Source organism: Bufo bufo, chromosome 10 (assembly GCF_905171765.1).
Source record: "Bufo bufo chromosome 10, aBufBuf1.1, whole genome shotgun sequence".
NCBI classification, from domain to species: Eukaryota; Metazoa; Chordata; class Amphibia; order Anura; family Bufonidae; genus Bufo; species Bufo bufo.
In genome coordinates this window covers 43,030,445-43,048,306 of record NC_053398.1, presented here as the reverse complement: position 1 = coordinate 43,048,306, position 17,862 = coordinate 43,030,445, and the positions used below count along the sequence as shown (strand labels likewise).

General features: G+C 42.0%; 1 long non-coding RNA gene across 1 annotated transcript; it reads left to right on the top strand.

Moving 5' to 3' along the window:
- The first annotated feature begins 790 nt into the window (after positions 1–790).
- LOC120980548 lies at positions 791–15,608 on the top strand. Its single transcript, XR_005774543.1, has 3 exons — positions 791–919; positions 10,478–10,483; positions 15,591–15,608. It is a non-coding gene; the product is annotated as an uncharacterized LOC120980548 (long non-coding RNA).
- The last annotated feature ends 2,254 nt before the right edge of the window (positions 15,609–17,862 follow it).

Here is a 17,862-nt window from a genome sequence, read left to right as displayed (position 1 = left end):
AAAGTGACTTCAGACCTGAACTGGTCGCTAAAAATTGAGTTTTTGTAAATTTCTGAAAAATTTCAAGATTTGCTTCTAAACTTCTAAGCCTTATAACATCCCCAAAAAATAAAATATCATTCCCAAAACAATTCAAACATGAAGTAGACATATGGGGAATGTAAAGTCATCACAATTTTTTGGGGTATTACTATGTATTACAGAAGTAGAGAAACTGAAACTTTGAAATTTGCTAATTTTTTTCAAATTTTTGGTAAATTAGGTATTTTTTTGTGCAAAAAAAATAATTTTTTTGACTTCATTTTACCAGTGTCATGAAGTACAATATGTGACGAAAAAACAATCTCAGAATGGCCTGGATAAGTCAAAGCGTTTTAAAGTTATCAGCACTTAAAGTGACACTGGTCAGATTTGCAAAAAATGGCCTGGTCCTTAAGGTGAAAATGAGCCCGGTCCTTAAGGGGTTAATTTTTCAGAGGACCCCCTCTTTCATCCGCTGTGGTCTCCGGTAATTCTGGCGCCTCATATGCTGATATGGTTCGAGAAGGCGTTGACAAAGAATTGTACAGGGCGCGGTTTTCTTCTCCCTGGCTAAGAGCGCATCCAATCAGAGCGCCGCGCTCTTAGCCAGGGAGAAGGAGCTCAAGTTCTCGCGAGATTCGCGAGAACTTGAGCTTTTACACATCCAGAGGCATGCACCATCTTGGAGTCCCCAGCGGAGCGGATCGCAGCGGCGGCATAGGCGGCAGCAGCAGCATCCTGTCAGTAAGTATGAAAACTGCCACCCGCTGGTAACCAGGATAATTACATGAACCATTACATTTAACATAGTTTTCTATGCACATTTCTGGAGGACATAAGCAAAATCAGACCTGAAGACAGTATAAAGGCTCTTAGAAGATAGTAGCGGGGTAGAGGCGTGTAGTAACACAAATCTGGGGTGTTACACATCAGGGATCAGCAACCTTCGGCACTCCAGCTGTTGGAAAACTACAATTCCCAGCATGCTACATTAATTTCTATGTGAGTTCTTAGAAGAGCAGAGCCAGTATGCATGCTGGGAGTTGTAGTTTACCAACAGCTGGAGTGTCGGAGGTTGCCTTCCCCAGCCATACATGATGACCACTGACAAGGCACAGGTCCCCAATATATGTCAGGACTACAAGATCACAGGTACTTCACCTGTACCATGCCAAATGTAGTCCATTTGATTGTATACACCAAATGTCCTACTGGGAAGGGGGGGGTCTCTTTGGCGGTGAAACTGGTCAAAAACTTAGAACAAAAATGAACTCTTATTTCCACACAATAAAAGAAGAAAGGAAAGATTTGTACTGAAACACTTTTGTAGCAAGTAGTATGTAGAAAGTATTCTTATTAAAAAGGAATTTCAAATCTCAGAAAGACAGGAGAATCTGGGAATGCAAGCTTTGACACAATCAGATCAGAAATGAATGTGTCTCATAGATTTACACTATAGGGTTCATTTATCAATCTGAAATATGCCTAAATTTGGCGTATTTCAGGCGCAGATTGCAACACAACAGTTAGTTGCGCTGCAATCTGCGACTTTTCCCCGATCACGTCAGGTCTAAAATTGTGGGCATGGCATGGGTGTGGAAGGGGACGGGCCGACAGGCCCATCTCATTTACCATTTTCTATGCCTCTTTTAGAATGGGGGGAGGATCCGCCGAAGTTATGAAGAGGCCGGTGCCACACAACTGTTTGATTACTCCTCCACTCATATTGATCTGCTTTACATCACTTGTCTCATCTGCCTCATTATTCCTGTGTACTTTGGTGTATAAGTATGTGAATCTTCAGATGCTTTCTTAAAAGATGCCTGAAGAATAGGCCTAAGTAGCCTCAAAAGCTTGCAATTGTGTCATCTTGTCAGCCATTAAAAGGTATCACCCACTGAGGATTCCAATTTCTTTCCAATGTTTGTTAGGCAGCGATGAGTAATTTCACTACTGCATGAGGTGATTACTTTAGAACTTGAACATTAGATGGCATCAAAATACAGCTTTTCAGCAAAAGAGTAAAAACTGATTGCAGATTTATCATGTTAGACTTGTTCAATAAAGTCTTGATTTATTTTGTGTAATTTTGCATTGACTGCCTCATTTATGGGAGTTTATTGTGATTAGCATGTTATTAATCGTTGGGTTTATTATATGCTCACTGGATCAATTCACAGCCTAGGCTTTGTAAGATTCAGGTGCACATCCTAAAATTGCACCATTACAATAAGATCTGGAGAATTTGGAGGCCAAATCAACACATTAAACTATTTGTCATGTTCCTCAGACCATTCCTGGGCAGTTTTTGCAGTGTGGCGGGGTGCATTGTCCTGCTACAAGGGGCCACTGGAATTAGAGGATAATGATGTACAATGTTAGTTAGGTGGTACGTGTCAGTAATAGAGATGAGAAAATCGAAGCAGACGAAGTGGAAATTGTTCCGAATGCGAATTTCCTCACGCTTCGTGGTAGCGAATCACATTTTTTCCTAAAATGGCTGCTGCACGTGTGAGGACATGGAGAAAGGAACTCTGGGAAGGCGGGAACACCCATAATGACATGCATGCAGCCAATCAGCAGCCAGCCCTGTGATGTCACAGCCCTATAAATAGCGTCAGCCATCTTAGACTCTGCCATTTGCCAGTGTACTAAGTGCAGGGAGAGACGTCTGCAGGCGCTAGGGACAGTGCTAGGAAAGACTTGATTGTGGTGAAAAAACTATTTATAAGTGCAGGGAAAGGACAGGGAGGAATCATTCCACAGCATTTATGTAGAACAGGGTTCAGTAGGGGAGGTTAGTGACTGGGTAATAGGAACAATCCTATTACACCTTGCTGCACTGACTGGGGATCCAAATTGCCATTATACAGCTCTGTCATTCCAGCAAACCGCTCTTGTTATTGGGGTGCAAGTGCTGTTTGATACAGCCATTAACAGGGTTTATTACAAGGAAATATTTCTATAGTATGTCTTATTTTCCCTTGTGAGGTGGCGTTATATGTTAAGCCCTTTTTGCAATGTATTAGTGGCGAAATAAAAATATATTCGCTGTCCGTCGTTGCACTTATCTGTTGAAAACCCTGTTGTGTTGTGTAAAAGTAGAAAAAAAATTAGGGCCTAATTGCCATTCAGCGGTGCAGTGATATCTTCTACAGCCTTGTTTGCTGTGTATTAGTGGCAAAATAAAAATATATTCGCCATCCAGCGTTGCAGTTATGTATTGAAAAGCCTGTTGTGTTGTGTAAAAGTAGAAAAAATTAGGGCCTAATTGCCGTTCAGCCGTGCAGTGATATATTCTACAGCCCTGTTTGCCGTGTATTAGTGGCAAAATAAAAATATATTCACCATCCAGCATTGCACTTATCTGTTGAAAAGCCTTTTGTGTTGTGTAAAAGTTGAAAATAATTAGGGCCTAATTGCCGTTCAGCGCTGCATTGATATACTCTAAAGCCATGTTTGACGTGTATTAGTGGCAAAATCGAAAATATTTGATCTAACATTTGATTATTTGATCTAACAGTATGTCAGACAGAGAAGTGCCACTCTGTGGTCTCCTCATGCTGCTTCTACCTCACCACTATGTCATGAGGCCACTCTGTGGACTTCTCATTTGTTCCCACCCTCCCAACTTCATGACTGGGCCACTATTTTGCCTTTCGGCCTGGCTGACATCATCATTTATTTGACCCTTCTTCTGATCTGTCAGAAGGAAGGAAAAATGACACGCACAACGGATCCTGTCTGTGTAGCAGCTGTAAGACCTGTATGGTCCCATCAGACTTGGCTAATGATTTGGTAGCCAAAAGCAGGAATATTCCATTCAAGTGTCATCTCTGTTTTGGATCCACTCCTGTTTTGTTTGGCATTAGCAATACTGATTGATTACTGACCAAATGCTGACCGAGTGAAGGCGGATGCTCCACAGACAGGATCCGTTTTTAAGGGTTATTGTTCTGATGGATCAGAGGAAGGGCAAAATAATCAGTGAAGTCAACACAAGTCAACACAAACTTACTGCTGGCACCCTCTCCACTTTGTCGTAGGCTCTACTTGTATAAGCGTTTAATAGAACAGGTTCTGTAGACATCTACAGTTGCAAGAAAAAGTATGTGAACCCTTTGGAATGATATGGACTTCTGCACAAATTGGTCATAAAATGTGATCTGAGGGGGCGTGGCCGGAAGTCGATATGAGCGGACGCATGTAGTGAAGCTCCGGACCCGATTCCCCTAACTTCTATATTATCCTGACAATTTATATCCGCAAACATTACCACCAGAACCGGTAGGAGGTCGGGAAAAGCCCGCAACTCAAATATGGCCCGAAATAGAGCACAGTCTGCTGCAGACCGGCTCTGAGAGTTTGCCCGCGTGGAAGACCAAGATGGCGCAGGCTCCCGATCATCATCAGTGGAGAGGGCGAAAGAATATCCTGTGTCAGGAGGAGCGGAACAATCAGATGCCGAACCATCTCTTAAGCAAGTGACTGAACAGTTGCTGCAAGCAATATCTACCTGTCGCACGTCCATGATGGGTAAACTGGAGGAGGTAAAGGTGGATATAGGCCTACTCCATCATGACATGCAGGCTATCCGAGACCGCGTTAAAGAGACGGAAAATAGAATCTCTGACGTGGAAGACCGCCTGCAACCACTTCCCGAAAAGATACAGGAATTGGAGCAAAAAGTCAATTTTTGGCAACAGAAATGTGATGATTACGAGAACCGCACGCGACGCAATAACTTGCGAATAATTGGCATGCCTGAAAAAGCTGACGGCAATAACCCGTGCACGTTTGTCACTACCTGGCTCCGAGATTCCTTTCCAGATGCGACATTCTCGGCGGCATTCATTATCGAGCGAGCGCATCGTGTTCCCGCCAAACCCCTTCCACCGGGGGCTCCTCCGAGGCCCTTACTTGCCAGGCTACTGAACTCTATGGACAGAGATCATGTTTTACAGAAGGCGCGTACCAAGCAAGAGCTAAAATTTTAAAATAATACCATTATGATTTTTCCGGATTTTTCATCTGAGCTGCAGAAACGCAGGGCCACGTTTAGTGTGGTGAAACGGAGGCTACGCGAAAAGAATCTGCCTTATTCCATGGTATATCCAGCTCGTCTGAGAGTAGTATATGGTGATGTGAGCCAGTTCTTCAATAATCCTGAGGAAGCCACCAACTGGCTAGACGGAAGGGGGAGAAACGCAAGAGCCCCAAGATAAAAATGTGAACACTCCCTTATTTCCTTTTTTGCTAAAGTAAGAGGGACCCCGGGACTGGACATTAAAGTTGGTGATAACGTCTGGACTGACTAAGTAAATATTCTCCTGGACACTCAGGAATTGTTCAATGCCTATCTCCTTGATCCTTTGACATACTTGACCATACCTATTCATAGAAAGCCATGAGTGTTCCACTGTGATAGGAAGATAGTAATAAGAGTTGGGATGTTATCATGTATGCTAAGGGAGGTATTGAGTATCGCAAATGCTGTTCAGTTCACTAGAGGGTTCCCTGGTCAGTCCAGATGTTCATGTTCTGTCCCGGGCTCCCTCTAGAGGTTGGGGATTGGGTCCTCGATTATGTTAAAAAACACTTCTATACAAGTTGTAAGATTTGTGGTGCTACTGGTTAATTGCCACAAGCACACCCCGTTTCTTCGAAGTGCCACCTACAAGACGAGGTATACTATGTTTTATGCGACAAGAGTGATGCGAATGGTTCAAGGTTACACCATGCAGGCAGTCATAGCATATGTCAGGGTGCGCCTGACGATTCATATGTTATTTGTTCTGTGCTATATCAGTCATAATGCAAAGTGGTGGGAGGGTCGAGAGGTAACTGAGGTCCTTTATATTAGAACAACATGTCGGATATACGTATAATGTCATGGAATGTTAGGGGATTGGGTGCTGCTAGAAAGCGAGCCATGGTGTTTTCTGCAGTCAGGAGATTCAACCCACATATCCTCTGCCTGCAGGAAACCCACTTGACAGCAGATAGTACGAGGCGCATACAGAAGCCTTGGGCTCAATGGGCTCAACATTCATGCTTTACGAACCTGTCTAGGAGCGTGTCTCTCATGGTGCACAAATCTCTCAGGTGGGAACTGGAAACATGCCAGATAGATACAGCGGGAAAATATAAACTGTATATTGTACGTTATTATTGGTATATACATCCCCCCGCCCTTTTCCTTGCAAGTAATGCAGCAAGCAGTTAGCTTTGCAGCCTCGTATCCGTCAGCCCGTGTAATCAGCATGGGGGACTTTAATATGACTTTAGACAGGGACATGGATAGGCACCAACAGGGGGAGGCCGGTGACAGCCGATCTAATAATAAGACGCCCCTAGCTGAATTAGCAGAAGAGGTGGGGTGGAAGGATCTATGGCGGCTAAAGTACCCTGATGTCAGACAATACTCATGTCACTCCGCCAGTTATAATGCGTTGTCGCGAAAGGATTATGTCTTGGGCAATTCATCTATGTACTCTTTGACGTATGATATAGAATATGGACCGAGGGGTATATCTGACCATGCCCCATTGCAATTAACATTGAGGCAAGGCGGGGATATGATCAGACGCTTGAATCGGATTAATCCCTTTTGGTTGACCCTGTTTTGACCGTCTGATCGTGTCCCTGATCAATTAAAGGTGTTCATGGAAGGACATGAGGAGGAATCGAATAATACACTATTGTGGGAGACTATGAAGGCATATCTTAGAGGCTGCCTCAGGTCTTCTATATCATATATTAAAAAGTCAGCAGCTAGGCAGGAGGAAAGCCTGGCGGCAGATTGCTCTAGACTGGAAGCGGTATATGTGTCTGATCCCAATGATTTAAATAAGGAGGCATGGCTGTCTAAGGGGACACAATACCTGACTCTGCTTAAGGAAAAAGCCCAAAGGAAACTGTTTTTCTCCAAACAATCGTACTTTGAACTGGGCAATCAGTCCAGTAAACTGCTAGCTCACATCGTTAGGCAGAGCCAGGCATCCCCCGCTATACTACGCATTAAAGCTTTAGATGGACGGATACTCTCTGATCCAGAGGCTATAGCGGGTAGGTTTCAAGAATATTATAGAGACCTTTATGAGACCAGGGTGAATTATGAAATGGATGAGGTCGTGCAATACTTTGGGGATCTAGATTTCACTACTCTGTCACATGAGGCAGCGGACAGCCTAGAAACCCCCATAACTGTTTTGGAAATACAGGAGGCTATTTCGCAACTAGCTAGGGGTAAGGCCTCTGGTCCCGATGGACTGCCTTTAGAAGTATATGTTAAGTACTCTACCCACATTATCCCACTTCTGTTAAAAATGTATAATGAGGCGTTCCGAAAGTGATACTTCCCGCCATCAATGTATGACGCAACTATAGTCGTGTTATTAAAACCTGGCAAGGAATCAGATGAGTGCGGGTCATATCGTCCGATATCCTTATTAAACATAGACTATAAGATTATAGCAAAGATATTGGACGTGCGTCTCGGTAAAGTAGCTACAACTTTAGTACATCCAGATCAATCTGGATTTATTCCTGGCAGGTCCACTTCTGATAATATTAGAAGGGTACAGGTGGTGACCCAGATTGGTCTTCAGAAACAGGAGAAATGGGCTCTGGCGTCATTAGACACAGCAAAGGCATTTGATTCGGTTGAATGGCCATATTTGTTTCAGGTCCTTAGGAAGTTTGGTTTTGGACCTAAATTCAGACGTTGGGTTGAATTACTGTACAAAAGCCCCAAAGCAGGAGTTCTGGTGAATGGGTTACTGTCAGACAGCTTTTGCCTGGGAAGAGGAACCAGACAGGGTTGCCCCCTATCACCTCTGCTGTTTGCCTTAGCCATAGAGCCATTGGCCATGCGTATTAGGGCGGACCCGCAATATTATGGCACCCAAATAGGAGAACAGGAAGATACGGTCGGATTGTATGCCGATGATATGGTGCTCTTTATGTCACAAACAGAATCTACACTCCCTAGGGCAATCGATACAATTGAACTATTTAGCCGGTTCTCGGGATTGCGGATAAACTGGTCCAAAACGACTTTATGCCCTCTATATCAACTAGAGGACACGTTCAACTCAGGAGAACTGCCTATTGTGCATACTGTAGCAAAAGAAGGCAGCACTCCAGTTTGCAGTAAAAAAGTGGACGGTTTATTCACTCATCAGCAACGTTTCAGCTCTCACATTGGAGCCTTTTTCCAGCTGGAAAAAGGCTCCAATGTGAGAGCTGAAACGTTGCTGATGAGTGAATAAACCGTCCACTTTTTTACTGCAAACTGGAGTGCTGCCTTCTTTTGCTACAGTATCTACATTTGGGATCTTGGTCGCAGGTCTCCTGGGAGGATTTTTTTGCACCCGTTCATTTTTTGTGTGCTGCTTTCTTTCTTTTTCTTTTGCCTATTGTGCATAGCTATAAATACTTAGGTGTTCATATCACCAAAAATGTCACGTCCTTTCATACACTGAATATCCAGCCACTCCTAATATATTGTAAGGAGAAATTCAGGGTATGGCAGAACCTGCCTTTGTCTGTGTCAGGGAGGATCAATCTGGTAAAATTGATTATCCTACCGAAGTGTTTATATATTCTACAGCATGCACCATATGCAGTTCCGAAAAAGTTCTTTCAGAACCTTAACTCGCTGTTGTCGCCCTTCATTTGGGGAGCAAATAGACCCAAGCTTTCAATAACTAATCTATCCCGTTTTAAGAAGGAAGGGTGTATGTCCTTGCCCGATGTACACCTATATTACTTAGCTGGACAGCTGAGAAATATCAGATCTTGGGTGACACCGGGAGGCATTCTATACAGGCAAGAGAAGCAATTAGCTGATTACTTGGGTATTGCTAATTTATGGTCTGTGTTAGAACAGCCTTGTTTATTCCCACGGAAGCTGTTACCAATTCATAGGGTGGCTGTTCAGGTGTGGACAGCTAGCAAGAGAATATACAATGTAGGGTCGAATCTGTTGGAAACTCCTATTTGGGATAACCCCATGTTCCCTGATCTACTGACGATGCGAGAAGGGATGTTCTGGAAGGAACACGGGGTTATCACATTGGGCAATCTATATAGCAATAATGTATTCAACGATTATGAGTCCATGAGTCGTAGGCATGAGCTCCCTAGACAGGCATTCTATAGATTCCTGCAATTGAGACACGCCCTGCAAACTCACTATAGGGATACCCCAATCTTACTATCCACCTTTCCAATGATTGGAGTTATCCGTTCTCAAGGACCACGTGGTTTTATATCAGTGTTATATACTAAGCTGAAAGGTGTCCCAATTCAAGCATTAGATAGATGGAAAGCTAAAATTCCAGACTTAACTAATGAAGATGTGGAAGATGTTTTAGAATCCCCCACTCTAGTATCACCTGCCATAAACAATAAGTTTATCCAAGTTTGCATATTACATCAGAGTTACCTGACTCCGCTAAGGCTAAATAGGATGGGTAGACTTACTCACTCGGAGTGTCACAGGTGTGCGTCAGTGGATGCTGACTTTTGGCATCTTATTTGGGCATGCCCATATATACATACATTCTGGGAGGAAATAACCAAGTTGCTCACCGATCTCTTAGGTTGTGCAGTACCTTTACACCCGAAGATTTGTCTCTTCGTAATATTAGATGAGACTGTTTACTCACATTATGTAAGGATATTCCTGAGGGAAGTACTGTTTCTGGCATGGAAGGCGATAGCCATGAGGTGGATGGGCGATAGATCACCCACCCTAGCGCAGTGGAAACTACTGGTTAATTCAATAATACCATATGAGAACATCGTTTTTAAAAATAGGGGCTGCATGACTAAATTTCAGAAGGTATAGGGGATATGTTGCGCATCTCCAAGGACTACTTACTCATCCCACAGACTGACTGAGGCATTAAGAACAGAACAAGCTGAACAGCGGTAAATCTGAAATGTGGGGGAATAGAGAATAAAAAATAGTGAATTGGATCAGCTAGGACTGGTATATGATATCTGTAAAGTCTAATTTATGTTTAAGTGAACCTTTTTGCTTGAGGTAACGACACAAATAAGCAGATACAGCACAGGTGTTTATTGTTTTATTTGCGTTGTAATGCACATGTCATATATACTTTTTAAAGATGTCACTGATGTATAATCAGCATTGGATTATGTACTGAGACTGTCATTATTATTTGCTTTGTGTGTTCAATAAAGCGAATAAAAAAAAAATGTGATCTGATCTTCATCTAAGTCACAACAATAGACAATCACAGTCTGCTTAAACTAATAACACACAAAGAATTAAATGTTACCATGTTTTTATTGAACACACCATGTAAACATTCACAGTGCAGGTGGAATAAGTATGTGAACCCCTAGACTAATGACATCTCCAAGAGCTAATTGGAGAGAGGTGTCAGCCAACTGGAGTCCAATCAATAAGATGAGATTGGAGGTGTTTGTTACAGCTGCCCTATAAAAAACACACACCAGTTCTGGGTTTGCTTTTCGCAAGAATCATTGCCTGATGTGAATGACGCCTCGCACAAAAGAGCTCTCAGAAGACCTATGATTAAGAATTGTTGACTTGCATAAAGCTGTAAAGGGTTATAAAAGTATCTCCAAAAACCTTGCTGTTCATCAGTCCACGGTAAGACAAATTGTTTATAAATGGAGAAAGTTCAGCACTGCTGCTACTCTCCCTAGGAGTGGCCATCCTATAAAGATGACTGCAAGAGCACAGCGCAGACTGCTCAAAGAGGTGAAGAAGAATCCTAGAGTGTCAGCTAAAGACTTACAAAAGTCTCTGGAAGATGCTAACTGGATGTTCCTCAGCAGTACTGGCAAAATATTCTGTGGACAGATAAAACCAAAGTTGAGTTGTTTGGAAGAAACACACAACACTATGTGTGGAGAAAAAGAGGCACAGCACACCAACATCAAAACCTCATCCCAACTGTGAAGTATGGTGGTGGGGGCATCAAGGTTTGGGGCTGCTTTGCTGCGTCAGGGCCTGGACAGATTGCTATCATCGAAGGAAAAATGAATTCCCAAGTTTATCAGGACATATTGCAGGAGAACTGAGGGCCATCTGTCCACCAGCTGAAGCTCAACAGAAGATGGGTGTTGCAACAGGACAACGACACAAAGCATAGAAGTAAATCAACAACAGAATGGCTTAAACAGAAGAAAATACGCCTTCTGGAGTGGCCCAGTCAGAGTCCTGACCTCAACCCGATTGAGATGCTGTGGCATGACCTCAAGAAAGCGATTCACACCAGACATCCCAAGAAAATTGCTGAACTGAAACAGTTCTGTAAAGAGGAATGGTCAAGAATTACTCCTGACCGTTGTGCACATCTGATCTGCAACTACAGGAAACGTTTGGTTGAAGTTATTGCTGCCAAAGGAGGTTCAACCAGTTATTAAATCCAAGGGTTCACATACTTTTTCCACCTGCACTGTGAATGTTTACATGGTGTGTTCAATAAAAACATGGTAACATTTAATTCTTTGTGTGTTATTAGTTTAAGCAGACTGTGATTGTCTATTGTTGTGACTTAGATGAAGATCAGATCACATTTTATGACCAATTTGTGCAGAAATCCATATCATTTCAAAGGGTTCACATACTTTTTCTTGCAACTGTATGTGAAATCAGCTGAGGACGGTGTAAAAGGAGTGCGCTTCTTCTTGGTGCTAACATCGACCTGTAAGGCTGAGTTCATACATGAGTTATTTGTTCAGTTTTGGTCCCGTGACTGCCCAAATAAGTGAAGTGTGCAGTGATTCTAAGAGCGACGCCTATCATCTGCATGTCATACGGACAGTATTATTTCACTACCAAAGCAGACTCCCTATGCATGTTACTGCAAGGCACAGTGTTCTACACCTCTATAAAGACTCTGTGCAGCCAGGAAATAGCTCTTTTTGACGTAAATTTCCTAAAAAATTTGGCGAACCGGCGAATAGAATTTTTGAAAAATTCGCTCATCTCTAGTCAGTAACATCCACATGAATGTCTTTCCAAAGTACATCCTGGGGCCATATTTTCAACTGGTATGTGCTACACACTCATCTGGGCATCCACATGATGTAAAAGAAAATGTGCTTTATAAAACCAGGTCACCTTCTCCATTGTTCCATGTGCCAGTTTTGAAGCTTATTTGCCAATTGTAGGCACTTTTATTGGTGGACAGGAGTAAGCATTGGAGCTCTGACCGGCCTGTGACTATACAGCCTCGTATGCAGGAAGCTGTGATGCCCTGTCATAGCCAGCAGTAATTTTATCAGAAATTTGAGCTACATTAGCTCTTTGTGGGATCAGACCAGGTGGATAATCCATCACTTCCCACATGCATCAATAAACCTTAGGCACCCAAGACCTTGTCACCAGTTCACTAGTTGTTCATTTTTTTTCACCACTTTTGGTAGTTATTAACCACTGCATATTGACTATTGGGCCCTTGTCAAAGTTGATCAGATCATTACACACGCAATTTCTGTTTCCAACTTCAGGAACTGTCTGTTCATTTGCTGTCTAATTTATCCCACATATTGCCAGGTGCCAATGTCATAGGATAATCAATGATATTCACTTTATCTGTTATAGATAGCCATACAGTATATACTTCATATATGAGCTATAGAAGCACACAACTCTTGAACTTCTCACAACCTCCTCATCCATCACTTCTATCATTATCTACCCATTGCAATTGTTGCCTTTGCTTATGCTCTACATATTGTATATACAGTATGGGGTCAGGATGGCACCCAGCCTTAGGGTATCAGCAGCACAACATGATTCCAACATCCATGGGTATTAAAGACTTCTCCTGCAGGTGCACACTGCGCCGGATCCTGACTCTTGGATCCCACCAAATGTAGTATAGATAAGCCACAGTCGAAGGAAGGCACACACATACAGTGGCATGCAAAAGTTTGGCACCCCTGGGCAAAATTACTGTTACTGAGAACAGTTAAGCAAGTTGAAAATGAAATGATCTCCAAAAGGCATAACGTTAAAGATGACATACTCCCTTTGTATTTTAAGCAAAAACATTTTTTTCATTTTCACCTTTTACATTTTTTTAAATAACAAAAATACTAAACTTTGGACACTCTGCATGGTTAGTACCGAGTAGCACTCCCTTTGGCAAGTATCACAGCTTGTAAATGCTTTTTGTAGCCAGCCAAGAATTTTTCAATTCTTTTTTGGGGCTTTTCATCCATTCTATCTTGCAAAAGTCTTCTAGTTCTGTGAGATTTCTGGGCATTCTTGCGTGCATGTAATTTTGACCAGGGATGCCCAAACTTTTGCATGCCACTGTATATGAACCATAGGTGAACACATGTCGGTGAACTCATCATTTAGATGACCGCCCACTAGTGAATATGTATCCAAACCTACATGGTTATAGGTTTTAGGAAGGGTTATACTGTAGGTTCATACAGAATCATATGATTATGTGTTATGTATATAAGAAATAATGTATTTGGTATTTGGTTGCTTGAGAAAGACTGCTATGAGTGGAAATGTCGCTATACCGGGTATGGTTCAATAAATCGCTTAATTGTTAGAAGAAGGAGTTACACATACTTACCACACACCAACGCTTAGGTTGGTAAAAATAGAGACATTAAAAACCGCACCCCTGGGAATACCAAACACTGTCCAGAAATGCCCATTCATGGATGGGGTTATCACGAGCACCCTCCCCCCTTTCCTATCGATCTTTTTCCCTCCCTCTTTTGTCTCTCCCTTTCATGTCTTCCATATGGTGCTTACCCTGTTCATGGTTGGCTACCAGCGCAATCACATAAGTGGTGGTTAATTTCTCATCTCTGGGACGATTCGGTTATTATTTTACAGTATTGGCTTTAAGAAGATGGGCCTTTAGTGTTCTTCCTGGTCAAGCTGCTGAAGAAGGAAGATTTGAAGAAGAAGGCTTATCTGCGCCTGCTCTCCCTCCCTTCATTTGAGTGCTCTAATTGTTGTGGTGTTTATTACTGGGTTTTTGCTCTGGGTTTAATTTTTTAAAGGGCATCTGTCAGCAGATTTGTACCTGTGAAAGTGGCTGATCTGTTGCATGTGTGCTTGGCAGCCAAAGACATCTGTGCTGGTCCCATGTTTACAATGGCTGAGAAAAATGATGTTTACATACAGTTGCAAGAAAAAGTATGTGAACCCTTTGGAATGATATGGATTCAGCACAAATTGGTAATAAAATGTGATCTGATCTTCATCTAAGTCACAACAATAGACAATCACAGTCTGCTTAAACTAATAACACACAAAGAATTAAATGTTGCCATGTTTTTATTGAACACACCATGTAAACATTCACAGTGCAGGGTTCGGGTTCGGTGTTCGGCACTTTCTTGCCGCTTTTTGAAAGGCTGCAAAGCAGCCAATCAACAAGCGTCATACTACTTGCACCAAGAGGCCATCACAGCCATGCCTACTATTGGCATGGCTGTGATTGGCCAGTGCAGCATGTGACCCAGCCTCTATATAAGCTTGGGTCACGTAGCACTGCACGTCACTCTGCTGATACAAGTGTAGGGAGAGGTTGCAGCTGCAACGTTAGGGCGAGATTAGGCAGTGATTAACTCCTCCAAAAGACTTAAGATAGTGATCGATCTACAGCTGTGGATCATTGAACTGCTGCTATTCAATTGCTCACTGTTTTTAGGCTGCCCAGAGCGTTTTTCAGTCACTTTTTTCTGGGGTGATCGGCGGCCATTTTGTGGCTTGTGGTGCGCCAGCACAAGCTGCCACCAAGTCCATTTAACCATCAATAGTGTGGTTATTTTTTGCTATATCCTACATCAGGGGCAAGCTGCCACCAAGTCCATTTAACCATCAATAGTGTGGTTATTTAAATCTATCCATAAAAGGGTATATTAGATTCAAGGTGCTGATAGGGTCATTCTCAATAACTTCACACACACGCTACTGTGCATATCCAAGTCTAATTCTGTCCGTTAACGTATACCTGTCACCCAGCGCCTAAATAATAGGCCTCAAATTTATATTCAGCTAAATCTGTGGCTATTGCTGTAGCTGGTCAAGTTATATTGTGTCCGTCAAAGCACAGTTTTTGTTCTGGGTTGAAATACAATTCCCAACCTAGCAATTTCCTAAATGAGTGGTTTCTGCTGTATCAGGCCTACTTTAAATCTATCCATAAAAGGGTATATTAGATTCAAGGTGCTGATAGGGTCATTCTCAATAACTTCACACACACGCTACTGTGCATATCCAAGTCTAATTCTGTCCGTAAACGTATACCTGTCACCCAGCGCCTAAATAATAGGCCTCAAATTTATATTCAGCTAAATCTGTGGTTATTGCTGTAGCTGGTCAAGTTATATTGTGTCCGTCAAAGCACAGTTTTTGTTCTGGGTTGAAATACAATTCCCAACCTAGCAATTTCCTAAATGAGTGGTTTCTGCTGTATCAGGCCTACTTTAAATCTATCCCTAAAAGGGTATATTAGATTCAAGGTGCTGATAGGGTCATTCTCAATAACTTCACACACACGCTACTGTGCATATCCAAGTCAAATTCTGTCCGTAAACCTATACCTGTCACCCAGCGCCTAAATAATAGGCCTAAAATTTATATTCAGCTAAATCTGTGGCTATTGCTGTAGCTGGTCAAGTTATTTTGTGTCCGTAAAAGCACAGTTTTTGTTCTGGGTTGAAATACAATTCCCAACCTAGCAATTTCCTAAATGAGTGGTTTCTGCTGTATCAGGCCTACTTTAAATCTATCCCTAAAAGGGTATATTAGATTCAAGGTGCTGATAGGGTCATTCTCAATAACTTCACACACACGCTACTGTGCATATCCAAGTCTAATTCTGTCCGTAAACGTATACCTGTCACCCAGCGCCTAAATAATAGGCCTCAAATTTATATTCAGCTAAATCTGTGGTTATTGCTGTAGCTGGTCAAGTTATATTGTGTCCGTCAAAGCACAGTTTTTGTTCTGGGTTGAAATACAATTCCCAACCTAGCAATTTCCTAAATTAGTGGTTTCTGCTGTATCAGGCCTACTTTAAATCTATCCCTAAAAGGGTATATTAGATTCAAGGTGCTGATAGGGTCATTCTCAATAACTTCACACACACGCTACTGTGCATATCCAAGTCAAATTCTGTCCCTAAACCTATACCTGTCACCCAGCGCCTAAATAATAGGTCTACAATTTATATTCAGCTAAATCTGTGGCTATTGCTGTAGCTGGTCAAGTTATTTTGTGTCCGTAAAAGCACAGTTTTTGTTCTGGGTTGAAATACAATTCCCAACCTAGCAATTTCCTAAATGAGTGGTTTCTGCTGTATCAGGCCTACTTTAAATCTATCCCTAAAAGGGTATATTAGATTCAAGGTGCTGATAGGGTCATTCTCAATAACTTCACACACACGCTACTGTGCATATCCAAGTCTAATTCTGTCCGTAAACGTATACCTGTCACCCAGCACCTAAATAATAGGCCTCAAATTTATATTCAGCTAAATCTGTGGTTATTGCTGTAGCTGGTCAAGTTATATTGTGTCCGTCAAAGCACAGTTTTTGTTCTGGGTTGAAATACAATTCCCAACCTAGCAATTTCCTAAATGAGTGGTTTCTGCTGTATCAGGCCTACTTTAAATCTATCCCTAAAAGGGTATATTAGATTCAAGGTGCTGATAGGGTCATTCTCAATAACTTCACACACACGCTACTGTGCATATCCAAGTCTAATTCTGTCCGTAAACGTATACCTGTCACCTAGCGCCTAAATAATAGGCCTCAAATTTATATTCAGCTAAATCTGTGGTTATTGCTGTAGCTGGTCAAGTTATATTGTGTCCGTCAAAGCACAGTTTTTGTTCTGGGTTGAAATACAATTCCCAACCTAGCAATTTCCTAAATTAGTGGTTTCTGCTGTATCAGGCCTACTTTAAATCTATCCCTAAAAGGGTATATTAGATTCAAGGTGCTGATAGGGTCATTCTCAATAACTTCACACACACGCTACTGTGCATATCCAAGTCAAATTCTGTCCGTAAACCTATACCTGTCACCCAGCGCCTAAATAATAGGTCTACAATTTATATTCAGCTAAATCTGTGGCTATTGCTGTAGCTGGTCAAGTTATTTTGTGTCCGTAAAAGCACAGTTTTTGTTCTGGGTTGAAATACAATTCCCAACCTAGCAATTTCCTAAATGAGTGGTTTCTGCTGTATCAGGCCTACTTTAAATCTATCCCTAAAAGGGTATATTAGATTCAAGGTGCTGATAGGGTCATTCTCAATAACTTCACACACACGCTACTGTGCATATCCAAGTCTAATTCTGTCCGTAAACGTATACCTGTCACCCAGCGCCTAAATAATAGGCCTCAAATTTATATTCAGCTAAATCTGTGGTTATTGCTGTAGCTGGTCAAGTTATATTGTGTCCGTCAAAGCACAGTTGTTGTTCTGGGTTGAAATACAATTCCCAACCTAGCAATTTCCTAAATTAGTGGTTTCTGCTGTATCAGGCCTACTTTAAATCTATCCATAAAAGGGTATATTAGATTCAAGGTGCTGATAGGGTCATTCTCAATAACTTCACACGCTACCGTGCATTTCTAAGTCTAATTCTGTCCGTAAACGTATACTTGTCACCCAGCTCCTAAATAATAGGCCTCAAATTTATATTCAGCTCAATCTGTGTTTATTGCTGAGGCTGGTCAATTTATTTAGTGTCCGCCAAAGCACAGTTTTTGTTCTGGGTTGAATACAATTCCCAACTTAGCAATCCCCTAAATATATTTTTTCTGCTGTAGGGCCAAGTTTA